The following is a 27,284-nucleotide window of genomic DNA, read 5'->3' as shown; positions in this document are numbered from 1 at the left end:
GAGACACTGGGTGAAATTACAATTGGTTGAGTTTTTCGTCAGTGAATGGATTACTATATGTAGCTGAAAGAGTCACTATGGGATTGCGAGAGCAGTGCGAGGGTGTTTCCTGAAGTGTATGGATACTGACTGGGGAATTTTAGGCCTGAAACACAAGTAAAAAGGTGGTTAGACCACTACATGCATAGTGCATAGGAGTCTAAAGCAGTCCATGTCCTAAGGCCTGGCTCGCTGCATGAGTACATACATACTGACTGAATGATTAGAGAACTACCAGAAGATACACTGGGTGAATTTATACTTGGTTGACTTTTACTTCAGTGCATGGATTAGTACATGGTAATGAAAGAGTCACTATGGGACTGCAAGAGCAGTCACAGTGTTTTAGCTGGCGTGTATGGATACTAACTGGGGAATTGTCGGCGTGAAACACAAGTGTGAAGGTGGTTAGACCACTACATGCATAGTGCATAGGAGTTTAAAGCAGTCCATGTCCTAAGGGCTGACTCACTACTTGAGTACATGGATACTGACTGAATAAGTAGAGTACTACAAAGACACATAAAGTTACCAAATGCTTCTCTCACAATGGTTCACAAATGCACACACACTCACAGTGTGATTCTAGACAACCAACACTATTCACTAGTGTAGAAAAGTTACGTTCACTGCACACATTCCACATATTTCATTACTGCTCTTTAGAGTAGAAACATGTTCAAATACATAAGCAATGGCTGCTTTCAAATTCTACCTAAACTTGTCAAAAGGATACGTTTTTAACCAGTTATGTATCTGCAAACACATGAAGTACACAAACGCATCTCTGAAAACAGTTCCCAAATGTACACAGACTCACAGTGTGATTCTAGACAACCAACACTATACCTTCCTTAGAATTTATAAAAACACATTTACTGATCTAGAAAAAGTAAGGTGACAGCACATATTCCACATATTTCAATACTACATTTTTAGAGTCAAAGCCTAACTCATTTTGCACATACATAAGCAATGACTATTTTCTAATTCAACCAAAACTTGACAACAAAATACATTTTTAAGCTGTTATGTCTCTGCAAACACATAAAACACCCAAATGCTTCTCCCACAATGTTTCACAAATGCACACAAATTTACAGTGTGATTCTAGCCAAATAACAGTATCCCTTGGACTTTACCAAAAAACATTTACTAGTGTGGAACAGGTGAGAAAACTGCACACATTCCACATATTTTAGAACTGCACTTTACTGTGAAAGCGTAACTCATTTTGCAAACACATAAGCAATGACTGGTTTCTAATTCTACCAAAATTTGAGAACAGGATAGGTTTTTAGGCAGTTTTATGTCTTCAAAATCATGAAGTACCCAAATGCTTCTGTCACAATGATTCCCAAAGGCACTCAGTCTCACAGTGTGATTCTAGACAAGCAACACTACCTCTTGGACTTGACCAAAAATCATTTACTGATCTAGAAGAGGTAGGATGATGGCACACATTCCATATTTTTTAGAACTGTAGTTTAGTGTGGAAGCCTCACTCGTTTTGCAAATACATAAGCAATGACTGGTTTCTAACTGTACCAAAACTTGAAAACAGCATACATTTTTAAGTAGTTATGTATCTACAAGCACATGAAGTATCCAAATGCTTGTGTCACAATGGTTCCTAAATGCACACAGACTCAAAGTGTGATTCTAGACAAGCAAAACAATCCCTTGGACTTTACCAAAAATCATTTACTAACCTGGAAGAGGTAACATGACTGCACACTTACCACATATTTTGGAATTGTAGTTTAGTGTGGAAGCTTGACTCATTTTGCAAATACATAAGTAATGACGGGTTTCTTATTCTACCAAAACTTGAGAACAGCATAGATTTTTAAACAGTGATGTATCTGCAAGCACATGAAGTATTCAAATGATTTTGTCACAATAGTTCCCAAATGCACACAGACTCACAGTGTGATTCTAGACAAGCAAGAGTACTCCCTGGACTTAAGCAGGAAAAACACACTAATCTTATTAAAAACAAAGACAGCCCATCACACATTAATAACTCACCTTTCAAATTGATTTGTAGATTAAGAAGTATGTCAGTCACACACCAGATTTTCTTATTCAGAATCTCTGGACTGCACTGCTCTTATCAAAGCCAAAAATGGAAAAGTTTCCCTCTCATTCTGTACACATATACATGTAAATATTAAATCACATTGCTTCCCACATGAATTCAAAAGCTAACACACATTTCAATTGGTTACACATTTCAACCCTTTCCAATTGGCATAAGTTTGAACCCTACCCCCAATCTGCCTACTGCCTGTTATCATAGTAGCAGTTCATGGAACACTCAACTGAGCACACAGGTCACAAGTGGACAACACAATGTTGCTAATCAAAACAGCAAGTGTGCTTAACTTTTCAAAATATCAGCTTATCCTATATAATGTTCCTTTCAAACACTTTTTCTTAACAAATAGGAAACATGCTTTTAAAAAACAGAAACATGCAGCCTACTTTTCAGACTAGAATGTTGTCAAACAGCCAATCATTTATTTTCTTTTTTCAAAACTGTATCTTATCCACCATTTTAGAAAAATCTTACTTCTCAAACTGCCATTTCACAGACAGACACTTTTCTTAGTGCATCCAGACCTCCTTTCAAGATGCTTAGAGTGTGAATTGTGGGACACAGCTATACTTTCTGGAGCCAAATGTATGCAGAAAACAAAGGCATGGACAGAGACCTAGCTTTGCCAAATGTAGACATTAAATGGATTGGACAGAGAGGGTTAAAGTGGCACCAATTGATACCATTGGTTAAATCCTTTTTGCATCTCCAACACCCTGACCTCATAATTGTGCACTGTGGTGGCAATGACCCAGGCACTTTGACTGGGGTAGGTCTGGAAATGCTTATGAAGGACACCTTTGGAGAATTGATGTCACTTTTCCCCCAAACTGCCTTTTTCTACACCAACATGTGCCAAAGGCAGAAATGGAACTGGTGCAATCAATTTTGTCTACAGATTGAGAAACCTAGGAAACATGTCAATAAATCTGTTTCTGCTTTTCTCCGAGATTATAGGATGGGGTCCATTTACCACAACAATCTGCGTTTCAATCTGGATGGCATCTATAGGAGAGATGGTGTACATTTTACAGATGAGGGTAACAGAGTCTTCCTCTTGAACTTTAGACTTGCATAGGTACTTACTTGTAGGTACCAAAATCTCTCAATAAACACAACGGCTCTTTATAAAGCCACCCAAGATCTAAACACACAAGCTTAATGTATATCTGAGAAATATTACTTTTTTTGCTTGGAGTTGCGCACCCGATGCGTTAGAATCGTGCACCCAACGCAACAAGATCGTGCACCCAACGCGCTGGAGTCGCGCTCCCTACAAGTTAAGAATTGTGCACCCAACGCGTGCACACCAGGGGGCTGCCCTGAGTCCCGCACTGGGTGTGCGACTCCTAATTTTACCGTAAAAAAAACATGTCACCTATCACTAATTTCAATTCCCCCGGGGCTCATATATAACATTGGGGACCATGGGGGGAGCCCCAATGCCCCCACATTCCCTGCCGGCTCCCTGCATCCTTCGGGAGCAGGCCTTGCTTTTCCACATGGGGAGCTGTGAACATGCAGCTCCCCATGTGGAAACGCAATATGGTTTGGATTTCGAAATATAGAACAGGTTTCCTGCTCTCTCTTTCAAAATCCAAACCAAGTTTGCTATGGCAGGACGGAAGCCACAAGGCTCCCGCCCTGCCATAGCAAAAAGCAGTGTCCCACGGGTGGGCACCCTGAGACACTGCAGAAGCCGTCCCTGGGGGGGTGACGGTCCCCAGGGCCATCACAGGGCTCCAGGAGGGGGGCACGCGGCCCCCCTCCCACAATACACAAAGCCCCGGGGGGTGGTGGTCCCTGGGGCTGGGGGGTCCGCTGAGCTCCCCCGCCCATTATTTTGTAGCCCCAGGGGTGGCGGTCCCCGGGGCTGAGTAGCCCCTCTGAGCCCCCATAAAATTTAAAAATTTTGCCCCCAGGATTTGGCCCGCTCGGGGGGCTAATTACTAAGCCTGCACTTCTTTTCATTATTATTTTTATGAAAGGATCGGCGCAACATGCGCGCATTTTGCCATTTAAACAAAAAAAAATTGGTGGCCCTAGCTGTTATAGAGGGTCGGGGTATTTCTACCCTGCCCTCTTTTTTACGTTTTACACACTTGTTCCACTCACTTCTGCAGCCTCGCTTCCATAGAGGCACAAAACGGCTGCCAACACTTCCTTGTTTCAAATGTTGAGAACCACTTGACAGCCAATTAGCATTCAACGCGTGATCGGCATGGTGCGCTTAGGGTGCGCTCAGGATGTGCGGATCCTGCGCGGCCATAGATATATAAGTACTTTTAATTGTGATTTTCTCAGGAACTACTGAACGGATTTACACCATTTAAGGAAAAAGGCACAAGTCTGAACCGAGGGCTACCGCTTTGCCAAATTTGGTGTAATTCCGTTCAGCAGTTCGGGCTGTAGCCACGATGAACGGTTCCTATGGAAAATTGCATAGGGAAAACATATTTTGGGCCCCCCTTTTTTCCAGGCCCCCACTTCACAAATCCCCCCGAGACTTTCTGGATAGGAGCAGACCGGAGCACCCCACCAGTTTTGAAAATTTCGCAAACATTCGTCGACCAGCGCCAAAGTTATTCCAAATAGAATGTTGCGGATTTCCTATGGATTAAAGGTCCTAACTATAACTACCTACTGGCGACCGCCAGTACGTAATATATATAGAAATGTTCCCGTAAGGAAATCCGGTCACATCCACCAAGCGAGGCTGGTGCGGTGTCACAGGTATGGGTCCCGTGTGTAATTGCAAAAAAGCACGCTTCCCCGAAATCCAAAGGAAGCGTAGGGTGTTCACAATGTTCTCAGTAAATAAAGTTTATTGCGGCAACGCGTTCCGACCTGAAGAGGTCTGTGTCACAGCCATTTGTCTATTGTGCCCAACCATCAATAGAAATAACCTCCAGGGTTATAGACAGTGAAGAAACACACAAAGTACCATGGTGCCTGATGCATAGAAAATGCAAAAACAGACTGACTGAAAATGTAAATATTCGAAATGCACAAAATAATAAATGTTTCACAAACACATTTGAATGCTAAATGAAACAAAGAGATGTGGATAAATCTCAGCATCAAACTGGCAAAAATATTGATGTGCAAGCAGGGAATCCAATTGACACATTGTACTTCACAATATAGTTTCAGAGCTAAAAAAAGCAACGCGCCAAAATCAACATTAACATAATGGTGAATCTCTCATGGTCTGAAAGAAACATATGATCAACATATTATGTCACACTGTCAGCCACGTGGCTTGCACAACATGTAATTCCAAACATCATGATCATAAAACATTTGCGGTCAAGTGACCAGTTCACACATTATGTTACCAGACCGGAGCAAGGATCCACAAGAAAGCTTATTGGCCAAGTGGCTTATCTCACCACGCAAAATGCTGCATATGGCAAAAATCAAAAACAAAATATGTATCTCAGTCTCACATATATAAATGATTGCAAGTCCTTAATCTCAGTGCGACAAAAATCTCAAATATGTAATCCCCTGCTCAGCAGTCCTTGGAAAGTGCAATAAAAAAGAGGGGGTTTATTTCGAGAAAAGACACAACTATCATTGATAGTAGATACTCTGGAAATGAGGGATCAGGAAAGGGGTAGATATCAATTCAGAGAAATACTCCAGTTGGTACAAAAGATACACTCAAATATAGTTGAAAGACCATAAATAATATGGTGAAGGAAACCAAAAATGTAAAAAAAGGGGAAAAAGGGGGATATAATACTCAAGATCAATTATGGACAGCTGCAGTCATCTTGGGGGAAATGGGAAAGAAGAAAATGAGAAAGACTTCAGTAAAGTACCACATGAGCCGATGTGTATGTGAAACTCCTCACTCTCATTCAGAACTCCAGGGTACTTGCTGCAGAGCAGAATTATGTATTCTGACTCCTTTTGCCGCAAACGCCTTTCCTTGTTGCCACCTCTTGCTGTTTTTTCAATCCTTTCAATTCTAAATAAAACAAGAAGGTGAGCATTCTGTTGATGTTGGCTGGCCCAGTGTCTTGCAACAGGGTATGTCTGGTCTAAGTTCTTTAAAGCCCTATAGTGTTCCAAAATGTGTTTCTTAACAGGGCCTATTGTGCTGCAAACATGCCTAAGACCACATGGACACACCAGGACATATATGCAAAAATCACTCATGCACATCATAAATTTGTTAATGTGCCTTTGCTGGCCAGTGGCAGTGGTAAATGTTCTAACTGCTGCTTTTTTTACACGCCTTGCATCTTCCACATTTGTAGAAACCCCTTTGCTCATGTAACCAGCCCTCTCTTCTGTTGACTGCACCTGTATAGCTGTGTACCAAAATGTCACATAGTGATTTGGGCTACCGATAGATAATCTGAAAGTTTTAGTATGGAGACATAATTGTTATTTCGCAATTGGAGATTCACAAACAGGAGTGTAACTCTTGATCGTAGTTCAACCATTAGGTGTTACGCTGTCTAACATTATTATGTACCTCATTTCTAATACCTATAGTGTTCTTGTGTGGTCAACCCCTCTCTTACAGGCACTGCATCGATTACAAGACATCTCATTTGCTCCAGATTTTTTTATATAAACATATATATATATATATATATATATATATATATATATATATATATATATATATATATATATATTCACTGAAAAAACCATAGGTTATAGACCATATATAGTTAGGAATTAGCATTTACAAAACCTTGAAAATTCACTGAAAAAACCATAGGTTATAGACCATATATAGTTAGGAATTAGCATTTAAAAAACCTTATTTTACTCACACAAAACCATTGAAATTCCATATATAGTTAGTTGCACTAACTATATATCGCGCACCCGCAATCCACTGCTGATCATGTCACATATTACATCATTCATGACATGGTCAGTGACATCACTGATGACATCACTGATGACATCTCAAATGACATCACTGATGAGATCACTGATGACGTCATCCAGTGACTGTGTGTTTCTGTAAAGTTTAAATATGTTTTACATATTGAAGAATGAGTAGATGTATAAGTGTCTGGACGAAAGATTTAGTAGGTGCATGACTGAATGTATGAGTGAGTGATTAAATGTGTCTCACTGAGTGCATGGGTTAGTGACTAAACTGTCTTAATTTGTGCATCATTATGTCTGTTGTTCTGTAAACTGCTGCATGTGTTGATCATTACCTATACGAGAGGCTATATGTGTTATTAATTGGTTGCCCAAGTATTTCTATGGCAGATTGAGTTTGTGTGGGGGTGGCTGGAAGGTGTGTGACTCTATGCATAGATGTGTGAGCAGTTTATTCACTAGGTGTATGAGTTCAAGAGTGCATGTGGAAACAGCTACATGGGCAGTTGACTGTGTGCATGAGTGTATTGATGAGTGAATGGATATCTCAATGCTACATGTCATAGTAAGTACATATGTAAAACACAGTACATGTGAGAGTTGGCATATATAAATAACTGTGCATGAGAGCCACTGAATGAGTGAGTGGTTGTATCGATCATTGTGAACTTGTATCAGGGATTGTATAAGAGAGTAAATATGTGTTAGTATATGTTTCAATAAGTAAGGTGTGTTTAACTGTATAGTTGAAGAAATGGAGGTGAGATTGTTTCTTTGCATGACTGACTGGGTGTGTGAGTAACTCCATGGATGAGTGGCAGTGTGTGAGTGTCTGTATACACTGAGTGTATCTAAGGTTATATTAGAGTCTGAAGAGGTTTATCGTATTAGCACAAGAATGATGTCAAATGAGATGTCATCAGTGATGTCATCAGTGATGTCACTGACCATGTCATGAATGATGTAATATGTGACATGATCAGCAGTGGATTGCGGGTGCGCGATATATAGTTAGTGCAACTAACTATATATGGAATTTCAATGGTTTTGTGTGAGTAAAATAAGGTTTTTTAAATGCTAATTCCTAACTATATATGGTCTATAACCTATGGTTTTTTCAGTGAATTTTCAAGGTTTTGTAAATGCTAATTCCTAACTATATATGGTCTATAACCTATGGTTTTTTCAGTGAATTTCAATGGTTTTTTAATAGCAAATATCATAAGCTGTCGAATGTCAAGTACGTGGTAAGTGAAAACATTTTCGTGTTTATGCACACTGATCTGCTTTGAATGGTGCCCCCCCCCCACTCATTTCTATTAGGAGTACTCTCTCTTTGCAGATAGTGAAAGGTAGTTAACGCAGGCCTTTGCCCCCGTTGTAATCCGTCGTGCCTGCTTCTCTCTCCATTTGATTGATTGTTATCCAAGTATTTACTGTTTTAGAATTAGTTCTCTTTGGTTCATTCTCTATTTACAAACAAACACAGAGTCGCAATACTCTGTTTAGTCTTTGCAGATAACGAAAAATCGTGTAAAAAAAAAGAAAAGGAATCGAGCAAAATCAGTAGGCCACTAATGGGATCTCTTTTTGACCTCGCTAAAATAGAAACATTAGGAACAACCCCTCATGACAAATACAAAACTAGTGAGATGAACTGAACTCCACACAATGATGGCTGCAAAACAGCTCGGCTCCGCCACCCACCCCGCCCAAAATAACGATAAAGAGCGGCTGCCATGATTGCTCGCGGAATGGCCACGACGGAGCTACGAAATGGTGGTGCTCTCATGCTAACCCCAGCTTCAGTCTGAAACATCCAGAAACACTGTAGACTACCAATTCGATCAGTTCCGGTAGCGCCCCAATGTAACCCGGTAGAGAAGAACTAGCCCTCCCCTCTTTGACTGATGGTTCTTGTTGCCTGTCCCTTCTGTTGTCATTTAACAGAACTATTTAGCCTGCTGAAAGGGGTTGTGTTTCGACCGCTGGTTGGTGGAGACATTTTGACTATATTCTGGACCTGCGTTGTCGCGTAATGCGTCATATGACGCGCCGCGTTAGCGCATCCGGAAGTCATCCGGGGCGCGCAGCGCGTAACGTAAGCATAACAAGTCATGTGACTTGTTAATAAAACTTTTCATTGGTTCATTTTACTTTTCTTATTCTAATGATGAAAGCCTTGGTCATATCACGTAAAAATTACGCTTTTAATTACTTCCGAACATTATTTTTTCTTAAATATATGTTATAATGTTCCAGGCTAATGTACTTTCCTGGAAATTTTACAACTGTCCTGCAAGTAAAATATATTCTTTTTTCGAGAAAAAGAGCGTTTCTTCGTCCCATGACGGAGCCGTTGAGCAAAAGAGGGTCGACCTGCTGTCTTAGTCGCCGATACGCCTGAATATGAGATTCTTATCGATCACTTTATATTGCAGGAATAGAAAACACAACAGCCCTTGACCATTTATCTTTACTGCGTTCCTTCGTATTATACCTTTTACCCTTCATGTAATTGGTCTGCTTTATTTCACTTGCCTTTTAATGATTCTAAAACAGTGACTATTATTAAAAACTTTACCAATGTATATACTACTACCATGTTTTCTTTTAAAAACCTTTATTGTGAAAATTTCATTATACAAATACGAGCCTATAACCACGTGGGCCTGCCACGGAGCAAACTGTAATCGTATATGATGAATAGACATTTACACTGTAGAGGAACGTAACGGGCGGGCCATTAGGTTGCAAGAACTAAGGTGTCTAACAGTTACGGAATCGGTGGACGTACATTTTATAATTAAAATACGACAGGGCCAGTTACAATAAAATTATCTAGATATACATTTGCGGGCAAGTACCATGGGTGACGTTAATTCGAATTTTCAACAGTACAGTAATCAATAACACATCAGAACTTAATATCAATAGGGATGTCGAAATATTCAATCAATTCTCGTCCCCGCCCGCCATGTGCTTCAAAACTGCATACGTATCTCGTGATTTCAAGGTTCTGCAACCAGTACACAACAAGGAGTTACGAGTCCCATTTATTCCGGCGCCATTTTGGGCGAGGACGGGCAGGTCCAGGATATAGTCAAAATGTCTCTACCAACCATCGACTATGATGATGTTCATATGCTGTATTTATTAGAGTAACACTCATCTGCCCACATGAAATTAATTTACCACAATCTAAACATGTCATTTTAATCTTTCCAAAGTTCTTCTAAATATTTGGGACCGTTTCCCTTGCCTCTGAAGCTCTCAGTGCCACTTCTTTGATGAATGTACTAGCAGGTCAGGGGTTCTCCTCCAAATCTCTCTTTTATGCAGCACTATAATTAATTGGTGCCACCTCTCCATATGACGATGCATGGTATAGTTACCACAACTATATTTTTTTTCGGTTCCTCTGGAGAGTTCATTGTGGCAGATGAAGCGTGTAACGTACCGGGCATTTACCTTTTTTTGCATGTACAGGAAAGGAAAAAAAAATCGAGCGTCCGAGTTCTAAGGTGTCCCAGGGCCATTTTAGTGGACCAGGCCCAAATCCAAAGAACAGGCCGCCATTTTGAGAGTCCTCTTGCAGCCGCCTGTCGCTGTAGCATCAAGAGCAGCCGAAACTCAGCTGAATGGCAACTGAAACGGTAAATGGGCGCCCCACTACATTTCAGCATTGTAGGATGACCACACCAGTACAGCAACTTGCTAGACATCACCTCGGTGCCATCCGGATCTCGGCGCCCCACTGCAGATGAAGTGCCTCTCAACTATGAAACCACCACGGTGACATCCGGATCTTGGCGCGTTGTGCTGCCTTCGGCCTATTCGCACATCGGTCCGCTACTGACACCATCTCACAGGCTAATGGGGTGACCCACGCCGAGTTTCAGCATTGTAGGATGACCACACCAACTTGCTAGACATCACCTCGGTGCCATCCGAATCTTGGCATCTCAACGCCTAGTGGTATCTTCCATACAGAAAATATTGTTACGCTGCCTTTGGCCCCATTCGCACATCAGTCCGCAACTTAGACATCACCTCGGTGCCATCCGGATCTTGGCATCTCAGCGCCTTGTGGTGTCAGTCAGAAAATATTGTTGCGCTGCCTTTGGCCCCATTCGCACATCAGTCCGCTACTGACACCATCTCACAGGCCAATAGGGCGCCCCACGCCGACTTTTACCATTGTACGATGGCCACACCAGTGGCACAACTTGCTAGACATCACCTCGGTGCCATCCGAATCTTGGCATCTCAACGCCTAGTGGTATCTTCCATACAGAAAATCTTGTTACGCTACCTTTGGCCCCATTCGCACATCGGTCCGCAACTTAGACATCACCTCGGTGCCATCCGGATCTTGGCATCTCAGCGCCTTGTGGTGTATTCTCTTCAGAAAATATTGTTGAGCTGCCTTTGGCCCCATTCGCACATCGGTCCGCAACTTACACATCACCTCGGTGCCATCCGGATCTTGGCATCTCAGCGCCTTGTGGTGTCTTCTACTCTGAAAATATAGTAGAAAATATTGTTGCGCTGCCTTTGGCCCCATTCACACATCAGTCCGCTACTGACACCATCTCACAGGCCAACAGGGCGCCCCACGCCGACTTTTACCATTGTACGATGGCCACACCAGTGCCACAACTTGCTAGACACCACCTCGGTGCCATCCGGATCTTGGCATCTCAGCGCCTTGTGGTGTCTTCAAATCAGAAAATATTGTTGCGCTGCCTTTGGCCCCATTCGCACATCGGTCCGCTACTGATGCCATCTCACAGGCCAACGGGGCGCCCCGCGCCGACTTTCAACATTGTAGGATGGCCACAGAAGTGCGACAACTTACTAGACACCACCTCGGTGCCATCCGGATCTTGGCGCGTTGTGCTGCCTTCGGCCTATTCGCACATCGGTCCGCTACTGATGCAAACTCACAGGCCAACGGGGTGCCCCACGCCGACTTTCAGCATTGTAGGATGGCCACACCAGTGCGGCAACTTGCTACACACCACCTCGGTGCCATCCGGATCTTGGCATCTCAGCGCCTAGTGGTGTCTTCTATTCCGAAAATATTGTTGCGCTGCCTTCGGCCCCATTCACACATCGGTCCGCTACTGACGCCATCTCACAGTCCAACGGGGCGCCCCACGCCGACTTTCAGCATTGTTGGATGGCCACACCAGTGCGGCAACTTACTAGACACCACCTCGGTGCCATCCGGATCTTGGCGCGTTGTGCTGCCTTCGGCCTATTCGCACATCGGTCCGCTACTGACGCAAACTCACAGGCCAACGGGGCGCCCCACGCCGACTTTCAGCATTGTAGGATGGCCACACCAGTGCGGCAACTTACTAGACACCACCTCGGTGCCATCCGGATCTTGGCGCGTTGTGCTGCCTTCGGCCTATTCGCACATCGGTCCGCTACTGACGCAAACTCACAGGCCAACGGGGCGCCCCACGCCGACTTTCAGCATTGTTGGATGGCCACACCAGTGCGGCAACTTACTAGACACCACCTCGGTGCCATCCGGATCTTGGCGCGTTGTGCTGCCTTCGGCCTATTCGCACATCGGTCCGCTACTGACGCAAACTCACAGGCCAACGGGGCGCCCCACGCCGACTTTCAGCATTGTAGGATGGCCACACCAGTGCTGCAACTTGCTGGACACCACCTCGGTGCCATCCGGATCTTGGCGCGTTGTGTTGCCTTCGGCCTATTCGCACATCGGTCCGCTACTGACGCCGCCTCACGTGCCAACGTATTTTCTCCGCATTTTACACCCTATGCCGCATAACAGGTCATGTGACTTGTTTATAATACTTTTCATTGGTTCATTTTACTTTTGGTTTCCTAATGATGGAAGGCTTGATCATGTGACCTAAAAACAACACTTTTCATTGGATGAAAACTTTTTTTTTCCCCAAACGATGAAAGCCCCACCTTGTTTCTGGATGTTTCAGACTGAAGCTGGCGTCAGCATGAAAGCACCACCATCTCGTAGCTCAGTCGTGGTCATTCCGCGAGCAATCATGGCAGCCGCTCCCCACCAGAAGCCTGCAGGAGTCGGAGCCCCCAAAACTTTTGATGAATTCTCAAGGCGGAGGGGACGCTTTCGAGAATGGGGTCCAAGACCTAGCACACAAGCGTCCGATTTCCAAGGTGTCCCAGGGCCATTTCAGTGGACCAGGCCCAAAAAGGAAACAGCCTGCCGCCATTTTGAGAGTCCTGTGACAGCCGCCTATCGCTGCACCGCAAGAGTGGGCGCAACTCAGCTGAATTGCGGCTTTTGACACAGTGGACCAAAAACGGACGGAATGGCAACTGAAACGGTAAAGGGGCGCCCCACTACAACAGATGACACTCCACCTGGAGAGGCCCGTTCACGCCGCCTTCTCCGGGGCGCCCCACGCCGTTATTCGGAGCAGCATTGTAGGATACCAAAACCAGTGCGGCAACTTACTGGACATCACCTTGGTGCCATCGTTCTGCTGCCTTGGAACTATTCGCGCAACAGTTTGCTACTGATGACCCACCCCCCGCGACGCCCCATGCCGTTATTTGCTGGGTGGCAACTTACTAGACATCACTTTCGTGTCATCTAGATTTCAGCGCGTTCTGCTGCCTTGGAACTATTCGCACAACAGTTTGCTACTGATGACCCACCCCCCGCGACGCCCCACGCCGGAAATCTGGACGTTGTGCTGCGTTGGGACTATTCGCACAGCCGACCGCTACTTCGTTGTTTTTCCCTAAAAATGTTTATATGTTATTACTATTTTTGTTTTCTTGTATATATTTATAAATTATTAAAGTTTTATAATCTTACTACTTTGTCGGAGTGCTATATATTTTTAATGTGACACATAATTGTAAAAACTTTGATGTACAAAGAGTCATCCCTGGAATCTTCCGCTTCAGGCTCGGTCCCCTCCCCAATCACAATACAGGATGGTTTTCAGATAATAGCAACGCTTCTGCTGTGACGGATCTCATCGAGTGTGGGCCTTGATCTACTATAACTCCTTTGAAGAGGGGTGATTCTTTACAGCTGTGGCCATAAACTACATCTGCAGGGCTAGCTGATACCCTAGGACCAGCCTGGACAATCGGACACAGAGGAAAAGGAGTGTCAGAGGGTGCGGTAGTGAATAGGGCGAAAGGGAGGTGTCGGGCGGGCACAGGGTGTGATTCTCAGGGAAGAGCAGCGCAGATGGGGGGAGGTTTATTACCCATGCATAAGACAGAGAGCGGGGGTGACCACTGCCTGGGGGAGATGCTTGCGAGGGTGGGGAGCCATGCTAAGGATCGACAGCGTGCACAGAGTGGGTCTGGTCAAGGCATCTAAAATGGCTGCCGTGCACGACAAAAGTGTGGCATTTGAAAAAAGACAAGATGGCGCAGACAATGTTTTTCAACACTTCCTGATTTCCTTCGAATCGAACGTTAACAGACGTTGGGGCATATTACCAAAGTTAAGCGATATTTATCCCTAACGATGCTTAGCAACGATTTTTTTACCGTCAGAAATTATCGCAGATAAACCTTGCTATTATCAAGGTTTATCGGAAATACGATAAAAAACGACCGCAATGCATTAATATCGCTGAAAACTCAGCGATATTCATGCATTAACGAGCTAATGCTCTTAGCCATGTTATCCACCTCCCATTGGATAACATGGCTAAGAACTGCTCAGGGCAGGTGGTAGCTTTTGGAGATATTCGCGCTTATCTCGAATATTTCCAAAAGTTGATAATAGGAGATAGCGATGTTAGCGACTGTTTCCAGTCGCTAACATCTTGGCATGCCCACTTTGCATGTCATTAGTGATAAATATCACTCACATGCAAAGTGGGGCCCAAGATGGTCGCTATCTTCTACTAGCCGTCGCTAACTGGTGTTAGCAACAGCTAGGTAATACACATATAATTTTATCTCCGCGAAGCGGAGCGCTGTTACAGATATATATCTTGTTTCTGAACGTTAATTTCTCAAAATGCACTGAAGCACATATATTGAGACCTAGCAAAGGCACATCGGGCTACCAGTCCCTACAATTTTGCCAAGTTTCGTGCAAATCCATTCAGCTGTTCGATCCTACCGAGAGACAAGATGGCGGCCGCTACGGACTGTTTGGAATGTTTACAGACACCGGAGAGCCAATCAGCTTCGCTTCGCAAAGCTCCGTAACGCGAAAAGTACGCGAAGCGGTGCGTTGTTACAGATATATATCTTTTTTTGAACGTTAATTTCTCAAAATCCACTGGAGCACATATATTGAGATCTAGCAAAGGCACATCGGGCTACCAGTCCCTACAATTTTGCCAAGTTTCGTGCAAATCCATTCAGCTGTTCGATTATTATTATTTTGATTTTTTTTTGCCCCGCGGGGCCCTTTTAAAACCTCCACATCAAACCTAGGGGGTGAGCGACAATGTACTATGCCCCCTTATGGTCATTTGCCCCTTCGCTTTGGCCTCCTCTTGTCTCTCGATCCTACCGAGAGACAAGATGGCGGCCGCTACGGACTGTTTGGAATGTTGACAGACGCCGGAGAACCAATCAGCTTCGCTTCACAAAGCTCCGTTGCGCGAAAAGTACGCGTAGCGGAGCGCTGCCCAGTCCGCTGTTACAGATATATATCTTTTTTTGAACATTAATTTCTCAAAATCCACTGAAGCACATATATTGAGACCTACAAAAGGCACATCGGGCTACCAGTCCCTACAATTTTGCCAAGTTTCGTGCAAATCCATTCAGCCGTTCGGGCTAAAAGTGAGGCCAACCGCCCTATGGAAATTAACATGGGAAAAACGCGTTTTGGGACCCCCCTTTTTTCTCGGCCCCCCCTTGACGAACCCCCCCAAAATTTTCAGGGGCTGCTCAGAAACAAACTGTGCCATTTTCCTGAAAATTTCAGCCAATTCCGTCCACAAACGCCAAAGTTATTAGACATAGAATTTTCAAAAACCCATAGAGAAAAAATCCTAACTATATATACCTACTGGCGACCGCCAGTAGGTAATATATATATATATATATATATACATATATATATATATATATATCAATTAACAACTCTCCAAACCACCTCCAGCCTAGCCTAGAAAATGCGGGCGAAGAAGGAGAACAGACCACTCGGATTCGGCAAGAGATATATATATATATAAATATATATATATATATATTTATGTAAAGGAAAAAACAAAGGTTAAAGCTAGGTTATAGATAGGAAAACGTTATTTATTCTTTCTATACAAGCCCAAGTTAAAAATTCTAAAGTTTTAGTTACAACTTAAACTTCCAATTTGCTCATAACTTACATTTGAAATTTACACACCAGCGTCAACTTACTATACATTTCAGACCTCCGTACACAGTTTTGTTGCATCACTCGCCACACTACTACACATGCATATTATTTAACTTATAGCATCTGAAATTATAGCAGACATATTAACACTTATTACATTTTGAATGACATAATGTCTGAGAACACAGTGCAAAATAGAGTGTCAAGTTATAGTTAAGGCATCCATGTAGATGATTTTAACACAGTTTGGCTGGGTTCTGGGATCTGCCTTTTACTGCATTCTAGTTCAGAGTCTTTGATGTAAGTAGGTAGTAGGGTTTATTGTTGTTTACTACCTATAACCACTTTAATAAAGTGGCAATAGGTGAACAAGATTTTTTAAGAGGCGCAGTAATTTGTAGATATTTCTGCGGTACTCCATAGATTGGTTTTTGCACCTTTAAATATTTGAAAAATAGAAAATACACTGTTGTACACTATGGGCCATATTTATGACCCGGTTTGCTTGCTCCTACGCCACGCAGGGAGGTGCAAGAGCAACACACACCTAAAAGTCATATTTTTGAATCCATGCAAAGACATTTTGCGTGGCTTTGAATGTCTTAAAAAATTTGGAGTAATGCAACGCAGCACAAATTGCTGTGTTGCATTACCTGGTTCCATGGCCTTTGTGTGGGTGTTTCCACGCTATTCCCATGGTTTTTAATACATTGCCAGATTTACCTGGGAATGTGCCAAAAAGATACACCTCCTCATGTGAAGAGAAACTAGGACTAATATCTCTTTAGCTCCTAGTTTTTTCCTCTTTCTATCTGTGCTGCATTCTGCATCATACATAGAAAGTGGAAAATGCGTCTCAGGATTATTTTTGTGCGGGAAGATGGCCCTTCCTGCACAAAAACAATCCTGGCTACAACACAGGCACCCTTGCACCACGGCACAAGGGTGCCTGTGTTGACACTATGCTGCCGAAACAGCACCAGTGCAAGGGTAAATGACAGGAATGCACCATATTGACACATTCCTGCCCTTTCCCTGTGATTCAGGGCAGCGCAGCACGGTGACTTGCTGCAGTGCCCTGTGCCACAAGGGTTATAAGTATGGCCAAATATTTGTAAAATATAGTGTAGTACAGTGTATTTTACATATCATGACATATTTTTCTTTTTTTTAAATTTGATTAAGTACCACAGTACTCCTGTGGAAGTACTGTAATAGACTGTACATTTTATATTTAAATAAATAGAAACTTATAAATAGTTCACCCTATCTGTTACCATTTTATTAGAGTGGCAATAGGTAGAGGAAAAATGTAAAACCTAATAATTACCTGTATCTAAAGGCATAACTCAGAACACAGGCAACATATACCTAAACAAAACATGGCTACCTCTTACTTTTGTCAAGGCAGTCATTACCCACTAATGTAAAGACTTGCTATTGCTATGTACCTTGATACTTCCGCAAAATACTGGGACATTTCTCAAAACTACAGCAGCCTACAATATCACTACGTTTTATGCCTTATAACTTGAAAGATGCTTACCCTACTTACTTGTAGTACCAAAAAGGATCATCTACACTCCATAATCTATAATCTTACCAAATTTCATTCAACTCCATCCACCCCTTTTCACGCTAAGGCAACACAAAAGTCTATGTAAAATGCATTGGTGGACAAATCTGTTTTGGGACCCTCCTTTTTTTGCACCCCCTTAACACCTCACTGAGAAACGTTCCATCTTCTGCCAATGTACAACAAAAATAGGTCTGGGAAGTTTTGTGACGATTCGCCAAACTGGGGCCAAGTTATTAGCACCTAAAAATCTTATTGTTTCCTATCTCAGGTAACCCTAAATATAACTACAGAGTGGTTGACTGTGTTAGCCCTTTTTTCTTTTTGTTTATCTACCTAAGAATACCCAATGCAGTGTTTACCAGTGCTTAATTTATGCCAGTGGTTTTCGGTACTCGCTCCAGCAGTTTATTGTAAACACAGTTAAAATATTTATGAGAGTCTACAACACGATGACACTGTGGGCCTATTTTTTAGCAGTGCATTAGTGAAGTATTTAAGTTTTTAATGGTACAACTAGGACTCTCAGGCAAACCCTACAGTTTGAGGGGATATGTGGGTGATGGCAGCCACAGTAGACCTATGTGAATAACCTCAGGCGCTGGCCCCTAAACACGTAGAACGTGTGAACTGGTTTGGACTCTGATGCTGCTATTCAAGAGTATTGCGGGCTGGTTCTCTTAGAAGATAGCTTGAGCATTGTATGCTGCATCGTCCTAAGATGTACTGCTCCATATTTTTTACCATAAAGTCAAAAGTGGAATCCATGTATTTGCATCATACAGCAGGCACAAGTCTCAAAGGCACTTGGGTATTTAATATTTTCTACATTTGCTAGGCATAGGTGAGGTAATTCTGGTTTCCACATTTATTTTAAATAACTGAAGAAAAAATCCCCACCCTCTCCCCCCAATAAGTTACATCTTTTGTATTCTAAGCCTTCTTACAAATAAAGTCCACCTTGGCTTCGTTCTTTGAACATGCGGAACCCACAATTTACCGCCTTTCATGCAGAAAACCTGGCACAATTGTTCATGTTCGGGAGGTTGTACTAGGGTGGCACTGTGGTTGGATTGCTGCTAGGGGTGTGCCAAATGAGTCCTAATAACTAGGGGACATATTTATGAGAACTTTGCGTCATGCTTGCACCACTCAAAGTGGTAAATGCACAACACAAAGCTCTAAGTCGTATTTTTGAAGCTATGCAAAGCCACTGTGCATAGCTTTGAATGGCTTCAAAACTATGGAGTAATGCAATGCAGGGTAAATCTCTGCATTACATCACTGCGCATGGGAGGTGTTCCGGGTTTTTTTCAGAGGGTGTACCCACGAGAATCCCATGTTTTTTGACACATTACTACATTTACCAAACCTGGTAAACCTGGGAATGCACCAAAAAAGATACTCCTCCCTAGGTGAGGCATAACAAGGAGAAATACTTTATTTCTCCTCGTTTTCCACCTTTCTATGTGTGCTGCATTATGCAGTACACATAGAAAGAGGAAAACACCTCTATGGATTGTTTATGTGCAGGAAGGTGCCCCTTTCTGCACAAAAACAATCCTGCCTACAATGCAGGCACTCTTGCACCATTGTGCTAGGGTGCCTGTGTTGGTGCTAGGCTGTAAAAAGGGCGCCAGCACAGGGGGAAAGAACAGGAATGCACTGTATTGGATAAATAAGGCACATTCCTGCCTTTTCCAAGTGATGTGGGGCAGCGCAGCAAGGCAAAATCTGTGCTGCCCTGTGCCACAATTCTAGCAAATATGCCCCTAAGTTTTTTTTCTCCATACACCATCGTCATCATAAAGTGCTGGTCATGTGTGATACCAGAATAAAATTGCAAAACAGTGGCATATTTGTTTTGTATAAGCTGAGCGCCAGTGAACAAAAAGAAATCTATGTGCCTTATATATCCTCAGTTTGTCGACTGATACTAATATTGAATGGCAAGGTAACAGTCAAGTGATGAATCTGCAGGTGCCACATACTCCATTGCAATTATCCATTGCAAGACTACATAAGGTGGGCTAGCCTAATGTACACACCCCAACTTCATCCACTACCATAAAAGGGCATCACCCACTTTGCTTGCACTAAGTTACAAGTCTCAGGAGTCATTTAACTGAAACCATTCCACAAACAATTCCTCTCCTGCATGACAACACCTGTCCTTGGGAGGGGAATCAAATCACTTTTCCTTCACTCCTTGGCAAACGTCACTGTCCTGCCTCTAGTATTGATTGGTCCCCCATTGCCTATAGAATACATCCGAATCCTGAAGTTCAACTGGAACATTACTGGTCAAGGTTTTGCCTTTCATCCGTGCCTGTCAAATTGAAACTTTTACTTATATGAGAGGAGGTAAATTCCCTGGCCTCCTCTCATTGATACTCAAGAAGAGGAATTTGGGACATCTCTAACATACGGTGGTCTGACTGCCCAATTATGATGCGACCGTCGGGCTGGCGGTTGGAAAAGTTCTCTTTAACATGGTGGCTTGGGTGGAGGCCCTGAGACAGGGCTTCAGCAGAAGCAGCAGTGTACAGGAGCACTTTGTGCACATCCATGTACTATGTGCAATGCATCATGTGGTGTATGGCACATAGTGAGTGCATGGATGTTTGTGGGGGCACTACATGTGCCCCCTGGGACACTTTGCAGTGCCCCACAATTGACAGGGCACTGTTTGGGGACCCAAAAGTCCTTTTCCGACAGCCTTTTCATAAAAGGCTACCGGAAAGGGACATCGTAATCCTGACGGGGGTGCCTGCCTTGGCACCACCGTCATTAGGGATTGCGATTCTGACTGCCGTCCAGTCGGGATCAGTCGCTCCTATTGGAGGCGGCGGTCTGTTACCGGTCCAACAAACGTCCGACAGCTTGCATCATAATGTGACGTTCAGACCGAAGGTCTGATGGTTGGGCATCTGCCCAACATCGTAATTAGGCCCCCAGTTACAGCACTCCTAAAACATGTTCGACGCCCCTTTTCTAGGTTCTGTCAGGTAGCATTCATAGATGCGACCTAAATAGCATGTAGAATGCCCATCAATAAAGAGGTATAAACCAGTGTGATCTTACGTACATAGTGACACACAACTTTCCCATTTGAAGTACACCTACCCTTCATCACAATGACTGGGGTGCTTAGGTAAAAATCAACAAATGAGAGAGGGTGATCCCCCTAGGGGTCCTAATAATATCACAAACACCCAGGTCTTCACCCTCAACACTTTTGTCACTTGAAACTCCTGACAGAAATATGACAATGCTGCTCAGAACTTCAAATTTTTCAATTCAACAAACTTACGGCCTCATTGCGATGTCGGTCGGAAAGCATTCCGACCTACTCAGAGTCGGAATGGTTTCCGACCGACTCGGGTTTGGGGATTGCGACCTACTGATTACGATCGTACTGAACGCCATTCGGTCGGACTCCCTAATACTTCAATGGGAGCCTGTATTCCAACTGACAACACAGGCACCCATTGAAGAAATGGGCATTGCGGAAAACCGTGCTCCCTGTGACGGGCATTCAATGGTGCCTGCCACACTGTGCATGGTGGCACAGAGGGGTCCCATAGGTACCCCCATAGGCCCCAACCAGAGGCCTCCGAGTCAAGGGGGGTCTACCTCGGGCCCCCAAAGTCAGATTCCAACAGACGATCCATGTCGGACAAACCGAGTCAGAAAGGCTGTAGGAATCCGACTTCACAATCTGTCAGTTGGAAACGCGGTTCATGGAGCCATACGAGTCTTCTACGACCAACTCAGTACCTCCGAATGCCGGTTGGAATCAAGTCGGGAGGAAGGAACGGTTACCTATCACCATAATTGGTCGGTTGGAAATGTTTCCGAGTTGGCCGAAAATACGGGTTCCGAAACGGATTCGGACAAACTGAATGCCGTCCGGAGCCTTTCTGACCGACATTGTAATGAGGCCCTTAGTGTTAAAAAAACACAAGACTATGATAAAGTGCTGCATTAAAAACAAATGTTCCTAAGTTTAAATCCATTTTCCTTATATAAACACTACTTTAATTTCCACCTTTTCTATATAAACATTAAGTTTAAATCCACCTTCCTTATATAAGCACCAACTATTTGGCTGGGCAACCTCTTGAATTTATTAATAATTTTTGTATGAATACACATGACTCGTGAGCAATCCGTTGTCAGTGCATCAGAGGTCCCTGCACTGAAGTGGACTACCAATGGTGTGGATGTGCACATTGTGCAAGAGCCGAATGCCAACAATCATAGCACATAAGCCAATGGCCAAAGTGAGATGGCCCTGTACCCCATGGTGTATGGTGTAGTTTTTGGAAGCAAATTGTAATAAAAGTCGCCACACTGGATAAATAAGTAGATTCAAGAGAGGCTTTATTGTCAAACCCCATCCATTGGTGCCTTCCGCCAACTGCCAGGTAAGAACCCTCTCAAAAGAACACTCCATGTTCTAATATGGAACCACGCTACATCACACTTCTTCCTCTTTACATTTTTAAACAACATAGCTAAAGAAACAACAAACACATTACTTCCTACAATTGAATCGCAGAACAATAAGAATCCCAAACCTTTCCTCCCTTCCTAAAGTTTTTTTGTTAAAAATACAATATTTACCAATATACTTAAAAGAAGTACTAACTTCTTACAAAATCTTTGAGATAAAAAGGAATTTTGCAAGATCTTAAGCTTTTGCGTACAGGTTCCAAAGACTGCTTTTCTGAAGGAGACGGTTCATAAATTCGTTTTTCACAGACACCACTATTTTTTGTTCAAAACTGAACTACACAGCTATGATTCCAAATGTGACCATCACTTGTCTTCACAGCATTTTTGAACAATTTTACCACAGACTTTACACGAGTGAAGTTAAACCAGTTCAGACAGCCCACAGGTGCTTTGATTTTAACTTTGTATCCAACCCTGAATTCAACAGGCTTAGCCGATTTGTGAGAGTCATAATAAATCTTCCTTTTCTTTTGCAAAGCTAATTCTTTCTCTCTCCACTGACCAATGTCATTATCCTTAATTCCTTTGTCCAAACACATAAAGCCAGGATAAATGATGGTATTTGCAGATCTTCCTTTGAATAACTCAAAAGGGGTTTTACCCGTTGAGGAATGCGGTGTAAACCTGTAAGCCAAAATCCTATTTTGCTATTCAGCCTTCCATTTCAAATTGTTGACTCTTGCTAGTTGAATGCTTTCCTTTATAGTTTTATTCAACCTTTCAATGACAATATTGCTCTCGGGATGATAAAGAGACTTTTTTTATGTTTAATTCCACACTTTACTAAATATTCCTCCATCTAACCTGAACCAAATTGTGGACCATTATCAGAAAGCAAAGAACTTGGAAAACTTTCTTGCTTGAAAATGGCATCCAGAAACTTAATAACAGACTGTGTTATGATATCACGAATTGAGCTTACTTCAATCCAACGTGAGTGCAAATCAATTAAAACTATCAAGTATGGAGTTAGATGTTCACCATAAAGAGGACCGCCAATATCAATGGCTACCTCATCCCATTGACATATGGGTAATCTCCTACATACCATGGGAGATTGTCTGGGCTTGAGAATCTTGTCGCTCAAAGAGCAAGGGACACAATCACGCACCACCCGTTCCACAATAAGATCTAAAACTGGCCGCCAAAATTCTTGTCTAATACGTTCTTTGGTTTTACAAATACCCATGTGTCCTTCGTAAGCCAACTTTACAATGTTGTTCCTCAAACTCTCTGGAGGAACTAACCATGTCCCTCTTGTTAGAATGTCATTATAAATAACTAACTCATCACACACCAATGGCCAAGGTTTATTAAGCTTGCTTCCTCTATCTTGTGAAATTATCTCTATGACTCTCAACATTTCAGGATCCTTTTTTACCTCTTCCTTCCATTCATCCTCTTTGATAGAACCTAAAGTGATTTCACACACCTTCACATCAAAATCATCCATAAAGTCATCATCTCCCTTTATATCTTCAGATTCCACACAGTCCACTAAATGTGAGAGACAATCTGCCGAAACATTTGTAGCTCCAGGAATATATTCCATTCCAAAATCAAAATCTTGAAGAGCGATCACCCACATCCTGATCCTAGAAGAAATAGAGTCCAAACCCTTCTTCTTAAAAATCTCTTTAAGTGGCTTGTGATCAGACCGAACAATGAATCGAGCACCCCACATAATTGTTTTTTAACTTATTCAAAGCCCAGAAGATGGCAAGTGCTTCTTTCTCAATGACTGAGTAGTTCACCTCAGCACCTCTTAGACATCTTGAAGCACAAGCAACCAAACTCTCTTGTTTATCTTTCTTCTGAATCAACAAGGCCCCAATTCCATTTTACTCGCATCTGTTACAATGGATGTCAGATCACCTGGTTTGATAGCCTGTAAATCTGGAGCATTCTTGAGATCAATCTTAACTTCTGTGAATTCTTCTTTTTAAACTTCATCCCACACAAACTCAGTTTTTTTTACACAATAAACTTCTTAAATGACAAGTTTTATCCACAAAATTTCTTATAAACTTGTTGTAAAACTCAGTAATTCCCTAGAATGATGCAAGCTCTTCCTTTGAACACGGTTCTTTTAAATTAGCAATAGTATCTACCAGATTTTTCTTTGGTTTAACACCACACCCAGATATGTGGTGACTAAGATAATCTACTTCAGTGACCTAAATCTACATTTGTCAAAACGTAAAGTCAAACCTGCTTTAAGTAATCTCTCCAACACTTTCTCTACCCTACAAACATGTTCCTCAATACTCTTACCATAAATGAGAAGATCATCCTGATAACACCTGGCCACCAAAATTCCCTTGACCCCATCACGCATGATCCTTTGAAACACGGAGGGCGCTGAAACCAATCCAAAAGGCATTCTCAAGAACTTGAACACCCGCATAGGGGTAATGAAAGCAGTAAGCTCCTGAGAACCCTTATCTAGAGTCACTTGGTGATATGCTGAGGCCAAGTCTAGTGTACTGAAAAAACATGCACCATCCAGTGTCGACACCATCTCTTCTATATTTGGCGACGGGAACTTGTCCACAATAACCTTCTTATTCAGAGCACGCAGAGCAACACATAAACAAATCTCATTGTTACTCTTTCTCGCTACTCCAATGGGAGCCAACCGCTCTGTTGCTTCTACAAGCTTAATCACCCCAGATTCAAGTAGTTTGGTAATCTCTTTTTGTACAGATTCTTGCACACTCAGTGGAATCCTCCTGACCTTTGCTGCAACAGGTTTGGCACCCAATGTCAGCTTAATTCTGTGAGTATATCCCTTCAAACACCCCAACTTATCCTTGAACAATTCTTCAAACTTCTTCACATATTTATTTTCAACGTTCCCTACAGACTGTACTTGCGCTCGGGGATTTCCATTAGTATTTAGTATAATTCCAAGGCGAGCCTGGTGTGTCCAACTCAGTAAGTTTTCTCCTTTCTCTGCTTCATAGATTTTTGCATCAGTAAATCTCTTATTGCACTCCACACATGCCTGAAAATACCCCAATAGTCTTATTGGAGTTCCTCCATAACCTGTTGGTCTTACATCAGATTTCAGAAGTTTAACCTTATCTTTAAAATTTTTCTCACAAACTTCTTTTGAAATAAACGTGAGATGTGAGCAAGAGTCAAATTTCATTTTTATCTTCACATTTCGTACTTTTACCCACTCAGAAGGATGTTCTACACCACACTCATTCACTTAAAAACTCACTTCTTTCACCTCATTCCTGCCATCTCTTTTGCTGGGAAATGGCAGTTCTTTGAAAGGTGACCCCGTTTCCCACATTAATTACAAACCACTCTGAGAGCAGGACAAGAACTTATGTTGGCTTTGTGACCAACTTTTCCACAACAATAACAAGTTCCTTGAAAGACCATAATATTATTATTTTCTTCATCCCCACTCTTGTTTCTCTTCTTTTCCTCTCCAGACTTGCTACTAGTTGTGTCAGACGTGTGTATTGCATGACACACAACTTCTTCTACTTTAACTGCAGCATTGCTTGGTTTCCCTGCCTTGCTTAATTCACTCACACATTTCAACATGTGCTCAACACGCTTTGCAATAACCATCCCTTCATCAAAAGGTGGTTTGTCTTTTAACCAAAGTTCCTCTCTTATCTTGTCACTGCAGCATTTTAACACCAATTGGTCACATAGTCTCTCTTCCACTAGTTCCCCAAATTTGCAACTTGACGGTTACTTCCTGAGAGCAGTCACATATTCTTCAACAGGTTCCTCTTTACCTTGTTCTCTTAAACCAAAATAATAACGTTCCATGATGGTACTCACTTTAGGTAGATAATGTATATCTAACTGCTTTATACATACTTCATACTCATTTCATCCTCTTTGCCTAACAGGGCTTAATTGAGGCAAATTTTCCATCACCTCCTGCCCCTCACCACCTATACAATGAAGCAAAAGTGCCTGTTTCCTCTACGCACTCAAATTTGTCCCACACAATCCTGCATAATTTTCTAATATTTTCTTTCATTTCTGCCACTGTACCTGTGGTTCCCCTGACGGTGGGGGAGTTACATTTTGCATTCTACTTCCTCTTTTTTACACTTCTTTTTTCAAATAAAATCACTCTCTAACTGGTCTTTGTATGTTTCACTGTAATTACTTCTCCAGTTACTTTTGTGTCTTAATTGTTAATTGTTTACTATATTCCAACACAACATATATTCTACATTTCAATTTTAAAACATACAATTGTGTTTATAAATTTAAAATAAATGTATTACTCTCAAAATCCGAAGATATTCAAACCTCCTGTAATCTTTTCTCGGAACACTACATATTTTGTTAAGACTTTAAATAAAAACATTTCAAAAAATCCTTTCAAAAACGGCAAACTTCTATTAATTTCTCATGTATCCGCATTTATATTGCACCCGATGTCACAACCTAAACATTGGTGTCAGTTTCCTTTGTTTCTCCCCGCCGATAAAACTTTGCACACAGACTTATTTGTTTGGGACATCCGCTTATAAAATGGCCGCCGACGTCACTTTATAAACATTAGTGCCGTTTTCCTTTGTTAATCTGGCTTGTTTTCTTACGGCTGATACATCTTTAGACTTGGTCTTATTTCATTGGGAAATCAAGCTCACACTCACGTAAGCTGAATTGTCATTGTGCTTGGCATGACACGCAGATGAACTGTGTGTTCCAGCTACTTGCGCTTTCCTAAGCTTGGCTTTTCGCCAGCACTCTCACCATCAAATTTTGGTTCAGCGGTTCAGACACCGTCCGCTGACTTCCGCTTGCCTGATCTTTCCCACGCTCCTGCAATGCTAGGTTTCACTCCATTTCTTCTTTGTAGCACACCG

The sequence above is a fragment of the Lissotriton helveticus genome, chromosome 3_1 (genome assembly GCF_964261635.1).
Source record: "Lissotriton helveticus chromosome 3_1, aLisHel1.1, whole genome shotgun sequence".
Taxonomy (NCBI): domain Eukaryota; kingdom Metazoa; phylum Chordata; class Amphibia; order Caudata; family Salamandridae; genus Lissotriton; species Lissotriton helveticus.
Note: the sequence above shows the minus strand (reverse complement) of the source record.